Here is a 9441-nt window from a genome sequence, read left to right as displayed (position 1 = left end):
AATAATTAGATTTCTGCTATTCTATTATTGAGATTAAACAAAACTAAATAATGCACTCTGAATGTAAATATATAAAAATGTATTCCCAGGTATCTATGGTAACTAAAACCTCTTGAAGCTTCTATGGGAATCTTTGCCTCGTTATTACTGTAGATATGAAGAGTTTTGTATGGATGAGGGGGTATGACCGGAAATAAATAGCAGACCTCTAAGGTGCTCTGAAACCATAAACAGAATAGTTTTTAAATGTGCCATATTCATTCCCATCAGGAGACGAGCAACCTCTGGAACTCCAGCTGCGATGGACTGCGTTTCCCATGATGCTTGGCGGGTAGGTTTCCTAGCAGCTGCTGTGCCAGAGGCTTCTAGTCCCACTTTACATCCTGGTATCATCCCACAATATTTACTGAGCACAATATCCCAATATACTTGTGATAAAAACAATAGCAGAAGAACCCAACATACAATCATTAAAAAAAAATGTAATATCGTTAACCACAAATTTTGTAAATGTTGTAATGTAATGCTTAGTGTGGCGTTACAAATGTATAACAGGCTGAGGAACTGCTGTTTGTACATTTCATAATGGATCAGAAACCAAGACCAATGAATATACATAAGGCAAAAGTGAGTGATTTCCATTTTTGTCACAATATTTTCTTTATAATCAGGTATTTAATATGGGTATACACTTAAGCATAACATTAAGTCGTATTTTAATGTAATATTATGACTTCAAAGATGTTGGATTCATGCTGTAGTTTCATTTTTTTAAATCAACAGAAAATACAGTTTATATGATTTTGATGGGAGGCAAAACATCTGCAACTTTGCTTCCAGGGGATAGTTTGTAATTTAAAATAATCTTTGATATCCAGTATTCTGTAATACAAATGACCAAATTTACCACAATATGCTAACAATTTAGAAAAAATAAACAGTAATATAATGTCCCAAACATTATATGACATATTATTGTTTATTTATCTGCAGTCTAAATCTATATACCTAAAATAATGAGGATTGGGTTACAGAATGAAAGTTAAACAAAAAAGTGAGCAAACTATTAAAAAAGATACCTGAATAATAAAATAAAAAAAAAATATTTATATTTCCAGTAGTCCTATTAAAAGGACAAGCCACAAGAGGTCATCCATGGAGAGCTTTGAGGTGGCTCATGCACTCTACCTCCAAACTACAGTGGCTGTCGAGAGGGCCCAAAGGAAGAGCCAGCCCTAGGGTTACTAAGACCTGAACAAAATTTGTCTGCTGTCCCCTCATACATTTGTTCACTAATATGAGAAATATGGTAGTCTTCTTCTACCCTGCTGGCCTCCTAGACAGCTGCTGATAGTTGGTCTGAATGGTCCTGCAGGTAGTTGACTGTGTTTGTACCAGTATCCCAAGGCTGTCCATGGCTCCCGAAATCCTTTGCCAAAAAGTCAACATTATAGGGCAGCATAAGAATTGAAAAAGGAACATTGTATGTAAGCAATAGATCAAGTAAAAATATATGATAAAGGTGTAAGTAACTTGGAAGACCTCAGTCTGCCTTCAACACACAGGAACACATTGCTAAAGGCAATAAATTGTGTCAATATTGTACGGTTCCTCCTTATCTTTGGTATTGACATTGTCGGTATAGTATTAAGAAATTAATGTCATTAAAATTAAATAATAAGAAATGTTGGAATTTATTTTTAGGTATGCTGTACCGAACTTAATTTTTCAGGCTGGTTTGTTGAAAACATCCTACTTAGTCAGTTGACTGTTTTGCTCTCAACGCACAAGGAACATTTTCAATTACAGTTTGTCTACATTATTGTAGCAGAAATGGATAATGTGGTTTGCGTAAAATAAAGATGTTTCAGTACAAGTCTGACATGGTGTTATTTCATGCCATCTTGTAGTTTAAATGAACGTCAAAGGAACAATCCCTGCTTTCCTCGTCGTTTCTTGAACAGCCATGTTCAGGATAAAAGAAGGCAGTAAAGAAGAAAATCTTTTGAAATCACAGGCAATTTGTTTATTCTAGGAGAAAATGCTAAACATCTATAACAATTGTGAAGATGGTTAGCTGATTGGAGGCCAGGCTCTTGAGGATGGAACACAGCAGGTAGGAACAGGTCTGAGTCCTTCCTCCGAGGTTTGTGTGGTTCTTGCAAAGAGACAATTTTACAGCATAATGTGGAAAGTCCCGATGAGACAGATGCAAGTTAGGAACTGCCAGGGTCAATGCAGCATTAAACAAGAATTAAAACCAAGAACCAGACCATGGGAAGGGAAGAGACCTGAAGAAGATGAAACGATGGCCTACTTAAGCACAATAATGTAACCAGATGTACATTGCACATTGTACAATTCAATGCATCCTTTATGGCTCATTGTAAATAAACTAAAACATGCACCAATTATGCATTACATTACATACATCAAGATTAAGTCCAAAACCGCATAAATGGCACCTTTTAATATCCACTTACAGAAGAGCCTGTGTTTCTTGCACAGTTAGGTATCCACATTATCTCTTAAGATGGTCTTGTGAAGTGACAACCAAGCGACCAATCAAACCCAGGAGCCCAAGAAGAAATGCGAGGACATGGTGTCAGGGAGGTAAGTCTTTGCAGAAGTATGTGATATAAAAGTAGATAATGTGAAATAAAAGCAGTCATATTTATACAAGTGACAGGAGAAGATGTGAACAAGGAACAATTAGATTAAAGACACCTTAAGTGTAAGGATAAAGATCTAGCTGACTGTTTAAGTAAATAATTCATAGGAGAAGATGAAGTTTTCACAGGGGAACATGGAGGTTTTGCATTGGAATATAGAGGAAAGGGACCCCAGATAGAAAGGAGAAAAGTAAAAGTAAAGCATGTGTGTCTAGAAAAGAAGACATTCTACTTGAACTCCCCAAAGTAAAAGCAGACAAATCCATTAAACCCAGGGGGCCATAAGAGGTCACAATGTAAAGCTAGATGGTCAGGGGTTTTTATGGTCTCTAGATTGTAAGCTTGCAAGCAGGGCTCTCTCCACCAAATGGATCGGTTTGTCTTAGTCTGTCAATTCTTGTCTTGTCATATCCCTTGAATTTATGTATCGTATTAAGCGCTGCGTAAAATGTTGGCGCTATATAAATAAAAGATAATAATAATAATAATATGTAATTTAAGGCTTTACTTTACTAAGAAAGTAAGTAGAGCAGCCTCCCATTAGAAGTGGTAGAGGTTAATACAGTGAAGGAATTTAAATATGTATGAAACAGGCATAAAAACTTGAGTCTTAAATCCACGAAAATGGGCAGACTAGATGGACTGAAGGGTTTTTATATTTCTATCTGTATTATCTGTATTAGGATGTATGCGCAGGTCAAAAACAGTCTTTTCTTAACTCTCCGTAGTGGCTGAAAATGAAAACTTATTAAAGCTGGAGCTTCCACACTACAGAATCTGTTTTATCGAGTATTTCTAGTATTTCACACATGTCTTACTATGAAAACTGCAAAATATAACATCGGGATCATAGTACGAGGCCTTCGACAAATTATCACATGGATTTCTGACCAATTTAACACAACATATTAGCCATTTTTCTCTGTGGTCCATGGTCTGGGGGTACATTTACTCCCAATCTCATTTCAAGGTCAGCCAAAAGCAAGAGGAAGCTGTATCTGCCAAGCGGCGGTGATGTCATGTACATCAAATGCGGCTTTTATCACTTCCCCTCTTAGCAACATCTAGAATGACGTTTACTGCGGTAAACAATCACTATGTAAATTGATAACCAAAGGCATTTTCCAGAAGGCTCGATGGGCTGTTTCACAATGAGTGTTTTTAAAACCGTGCCCTTGACGTAAGCATTATTGAATGCCCTGACTGTTCCGGACACCCAGCTCCTACTGGGTTTCTTATTAATAATGCAGAGTCTGGTTTATTTTCGCTACAAGCCTGGACAGTGGATAAGATTCCTGCATTGACGTCAGTCATGTTAATAATACCCTCAACGCTTGTAATCACCTGTATATGGCTAAGAGATGGAAATCTTTAAATCTGCAATACAAATTACACATAAAATCTTGTCCACCCCTTCAGTGCCAGAAGTGAATATATACATATATATATATATACTTACAAATACTTATTTATATATTGTTTATGACAGGTTGCAAACAGGCGAAGCTACAATCAATACTCCTTTTAGTCTCTTACTACCAGCACTGCTGCTCGTCATTGCGGAGACCTCTGTGCTCACCTTAGAGGGGTTTTTACGGTTTAGTTGCTGGGAAGCGGAATAGTCTGCTCCATTGAGGTAAGGCCTGGTTTTGTTTGGTGAGGTTGGTGCAACATTTTCATGTTAGAGCCCTGACGGGATTAGCCTTTTGTTATTGTCAACGTTTGACATAGAAACTGAACACCGCGATACATCAAAAACAATCAAAATTAAAGTTAGTAGGGGAGATTGCAGGAGAGTTGTGTTTCTGCTCCTCGGCCTCACTATACATTATGAAGTTCCAATCCCAGTGAGCTTCTGCTGCAGGAAGGGCTTGGCTGGTCCTGTATAATGAATGACTCAATCAGTGAGATTTCTCCATAGTCTCCTTAGTCATTAAGTTATACTTTATGCAGGCCCTCTTGCTAGAGAAACTTGCTAGTTTAGAGGCAAGTTTAGCCAAGTGCTGTCTGCAGGAACGCCCATTGACGTCAACGCGAACGCCCCCGACATCAGCGGGACCTTCCGCAAGGGAAAGCTCCGGGTAGCCGGAGCCCAGAAGTTCCCAGGTATGCTCATCATCTGTTGTCTCTGTAAATCAAATTGTTAAGTTACATACTACTTGTTATGTCCTGTCCACCCATTGTACAGCGCTACGGAATTTGATGGCGCTATATAAAACAATAATAACGACACCCAGTTACAAAAAGGGAATGTGTAGTTAGCCATAAAATTGCAAGTAGAACGTATGGATTCAGGTAGTGTCTTAAATGTATAAACCAGAGCAGCCCAGGACCCCCTTGCCACCCTGTGCAACCACCCCAGGGCTATGACCAGAGGAAACTGCTCCTTAGGAGCCCCATTCTTCTAAGTGCGAGCGCACGGTTAATAGTAATCCTATACTAAAAAAAATCATAGGTATTGCAGTGTAAATTTATTATGAGTTACAATACTAAATACATCGATAATCCCTGAGCATTACTGGACCCGTTCTGTGCAATTCCTTAATGTATTGGACATTACTAGCCCACATGGGGAGCGTTGTCATTTGGGACAAATAATTTCACTAATCCATGATCGGAATGTTGGCAACGGTCCCTGAAGGCATTTGGGTTCAAGACTTCCTATACTCCATAGGATGATCTTCTATTTGGATGCTATTCCATGTTTTGCCCCAGGGGAAAAGGGAGTGACATTCATATGTTCAGGGGTCTTATTACTATAGGATTATACTCTCTGGCTACCTTTATGGGCCTGTATATGAAATATAAGTTCATTGAGGGCTTGTCCGCAACCAATCATTACATATTTGTTCCATGTCCCAAATATGTTTGGCCGTTGTATTACTGGGGCGTTAAGCCTTCAGCCTGTCCATTGTTTGTAGCCATTGTAACGTCTCCCAGAGAGTATGTGTTCTTTTTAACTGTATTATAGTAAAAGACAAGAACAGATGGTTCTGACAGAGGAGATTAACGATGACATGTCATCACGCACATAATAAAGTGTCACCGGCTGTACGGCTTGTGGAGAAACACTCAGTAACTTAACAGTAAAATGTTAGGGGAGACGTGAGAAAGTCATATGGAAATTAGGTTCTTACAGTTCCTCCTGGGAATGAAGTTAAACTTTTCACAGCCTCTGGGGGAGGATTTCGGGACAGCCCCACTCAACAACCGTGAACAGATAATTAAATTTAATACGCAAGTAGTTTTTTTTTTTTTTTAACTAAGAATAAGGTTATTAGCCTGAATGTCTTACAACAATTTTATTTTTGCTGTAAGTGACATGATCTACTTAAAGAGAGAGCGTACATTCCATCTATGCTGTTTACATGTGAACTGCTGCTAGGGTATTTATCTGATAGCTTTATCTTTATAGCTCAGGTGGGTGTACGGGGTGCACAGCGCCAAGGTGGCAGAGAGCGGTCGCTGAAAACTTTCCTATCCTCCCCTTCCTGTGATCATCGGCCTCAGTGCTACCCTGACTGCGGTGGTGGGGGGGGGGCGCAAGGCCTCCAACTTCAGCTAAGTAAGTGAATAATAAAAGCAGTAGATATATGGGGGGGGGATAATAAAAATATTGAAATAAAGAGAAACACATAGATAATAAGGAGGAGAAAGAAAGGTGGCTGTTTCCATGTGTGCGGTCTGGGTGTTGGGGCAAGTCCTGTAAGTACAACCTGGGTTCCAGGGCTGGCCTTTAGGGTGTGTGACCTGTGATCTATACCTGGTATGTGGGTCAATGAATGGCATTTTTCACTTCAATATGATCAATGTTCATATTCTTAATTGTGCATTCTGATGCGCCAACCTTTCATAGTTTCTTCTAGCTGGTCCTTTCATATATTTGAACTGGCCCTTCATAATGTATTTTTATTGGACGCATGTTTTTCTTACAACTACTTGGTGTAAAAACTATGAATTAAAATGCCATGTTAATATTCTGATGTGATACTGGGAGTTATGCTGTACCACCGTCAGTGTCTGGCTCGATATATAGTGATGGAAAATATGCCATACCACCGTTTGTGCCTGTCTTGGTATAATAAGAGATGCACTGTACCACCATCCGTGTCTGGATCACTGTATAATCATAGGAGCTATACTGTTATGGTTGTAGTGATGGAAGTTGTGGTTTGCCACTGTCAGTGGCCCAAAAAGTGGTGGACGGGTTGCAATAGAAAATGGGTGTGGTTAGAATGTTAACGGGAATGTTAATGGGAAGAGTTAGCAATATGTCCACACCCACCTGGGGGCTCCAAAAAAGTTCTACACCCAGGCATTAGTGAACCTAGGCTTGGCCCTCTTATAGCTTCTTGGCCATTTGGCTAAGATCAAGTAAGTACCTGTGAACTTTGGTCCTCTGGCCTTAAGGCATGAAGTCTGAGGTTGCTAAATGTTCCCAGACCTTAGCGCACATCACCTTTTTTGTTGCACATGCTGATAAGTATGTTTTCTTTCCCCTCCATGCACCTATGAACAAGCCCCAGCCTTTTTGGCTAGGGGTCCATGCATTCAGGGAAATTTTAATCACACCTGCCTAAGGCTGGGGCTTCCTTGTGGAGTCCTTTTTTTATATATATATAGTTTTACCACGAGCACTGTGTACCTTTTGATCAAGTATGACTTTTCAAATGTTTTTTTTTTATACAGATTTTTGGGCACAGATTATCGGATTGACTGAGACACAGCAAAAGCCATGGTGGAGCTGAGTGCCCTGAAAAGGTCCTGGCTTTTCTGGTGAGGAGCGGAGATAGGTAGGTCCTTCTATCAAATATTTCAGTTGCCCTACCCCTGCAGGGAATATCAAAAAAGATCCTGCAGACCTTCTGGTCGGGGAGAGAAGGAAAGGGTTGCATATCCCTTTGTGGATTTTTTTTTTATTATTTTTTTTTTTCCTCCTCTAATGCAGAGTATCCCTCTCGTAACATACACAGTAGCCCACATACTCAATATGAGACATTCGCTAACAAACACATATTCACTCTGAAACACAGTCACTCCCCTATAACCCTTACCTTGCCTGGATCTCTTGTGCACTGTGCAGATGGCCACACTTTTATGTGACCCAATTGTGTTCCTGCCGCCCAGGACTGGTGCAAGTCAGACCGGACCTGTTTAATTAATTTTGCCCTGGTACCACTCCATGCACACGTACTTATATGCATACAGTGTACATGTGCGTTCATACCTTTGCTGGTGCTTTATGCACCTATTGTTAATGCTGCTGTGCTCGAAAACTATAACCTTTGTTAATCGTTTCATGCTGTTTAAATACTTAGAAGGTAACCACACACCACCAGGACGGTACAGACTAGTGATCTGTAGTCTCATACTAAGCAATTTAGGCATAATGCATCTAATGTGTATACTGTGAGTGCAGATAAAGTAAGTTCCTATTTTTGTATCTGCGGTATTTCTTGAGGTTACTGCTTATGCTTATCTATTAAGTGTTGAACAGGCAACATGTAAGATTGTGTGAAGAGAAGGAAGTGTTAAACTAAATATATCTAAACTAATATCTGTGATTGACAAGCAAAGAGGTGAAGATAGTTTCAATAAATACATGTAGTTATGCCAAAAATTATGGGCACGTGTGGGTTAATGTAAGTGTGCATCACTGCCATGGTTAATGCTGCAACAATGCATTTCAATACTGTGCCCTTTGATCACTGGCATAACATGGTCTTGGGTAAGGCTCATATTCATTTAATTCAAAGGCTTTACAGAAGTCAGCTCCTATAAGGGAGCTCTTTGCATACCATGAAAAGAATATATATATCATATACCGTATGTCATTAATACATAAATCCCTTTAAATATTTGCATTCTTAAAATTCTGGGCATTGACCATTCTGCAAATGTCCGGCTCTCCAGACATATGAAAAGCTAACAACTGGACAGCAAATGGTGAAGAGTTTGGTAATCTCTCTGAATAACTGAAATGATTGGCAGGGATCTTATGATTTTTACTTCCCCGGAAATGCCATGAATATGTGTGTTACCTTGCCTGTAATAATGACATATGCTCTTCCCTCATGCATTCAGGGAGTGCACTCAAGCTTTCTGAATCCCGAGTGTCACTCCATAATATTTCTAGTATTGCAGGAATGTGGTGGATATATTCGTGATATAATTGGGTGGATTAAAGGTATTGCCATTTGTTGCCACACATTGCATTCTGTTATCTATAACGTCAACTGGCATCTGCTCAGGGATTTTGGCTATGACGATGTTTGAGTTCTACTGTCTCTTGAGAACTGATCTCAATTGCTGCCTTTCTCGTGAGTATATCTAGATAAAACTCCTGCTTGAAATAAGGTAATTTTGGTTCAGAATAAATTATTTCCTCCTTAGACGTCATGGCATTCATAAGGACAATTATTATAGCAATTTGATAGCCGCTATGTCACTACAACATAAACTTTGTGATGGAATTTGAATCTGTTGCATTTGTGTGACCACCTCATAGTCCTCACTAACGGGTTTCTCTTACTGGGACCCCAAATGCATTAGAAAGGCGTAAGGAAACCTCTTCATTTGGTCCTATTGATGTTTGAAATGGAATGCAGTTTGCATCGATCTGGACAGTCATCGACGACAGGAAATCTGTAAATGCGGTATACGTTTTCTGCTTACAGGAATGTCACTTGTATACCTCGCTCCGCCAGCTGTAAAGGAAAGAGGCTTCTGGGTTACAAAGTCAAAGAGGACAAGCGGGGTTGAAGTTTCT

At 39.5% G+C, this 9441-nt stretch overlaps 1 long non-coding RNA gene across 1 annotated transcript; it reads left to right on the top strand.

The window, feature by feature from the left end:
* Nucleotides 1-276: 276 nt before the first annotated feature.
* On the top strand, nt 277-6121 carry LOC128469985 (uncharacterized). The gene is made up of 3 exons (XR_008346008.1): nt 277-331; nt 4162-4308; nt 6088-6121. It is a non-coding gene; the product is annotated as an uncharacterized LOC128469985 (long non-coding RNA).
* Nucleotides 6122-9441: the final 3320 nt, after the last annotated feature.

The sequence above is a fragment of the Spea bombifrons genome, chromosome 12 (genome assembly GCF_027358695.1).
Source record: "Spea bombifrons isolate aSpeBom1 chromosome 12, aSpeBom1.2.pri, whole genome shotgun sequence".
Classification (NCBI taxonomy): domain Eukaryota; kingdom Metazoa; phylum Chordata; class Amphibia; order Anura; family Pelobatidae; genus Spea; species Spea bombifrons.
The sequence above is the reverse complement of the archived record's forward strand: the minus strand, read 5'-3'. Positions and strand labels throughout refer to the sequence as shown.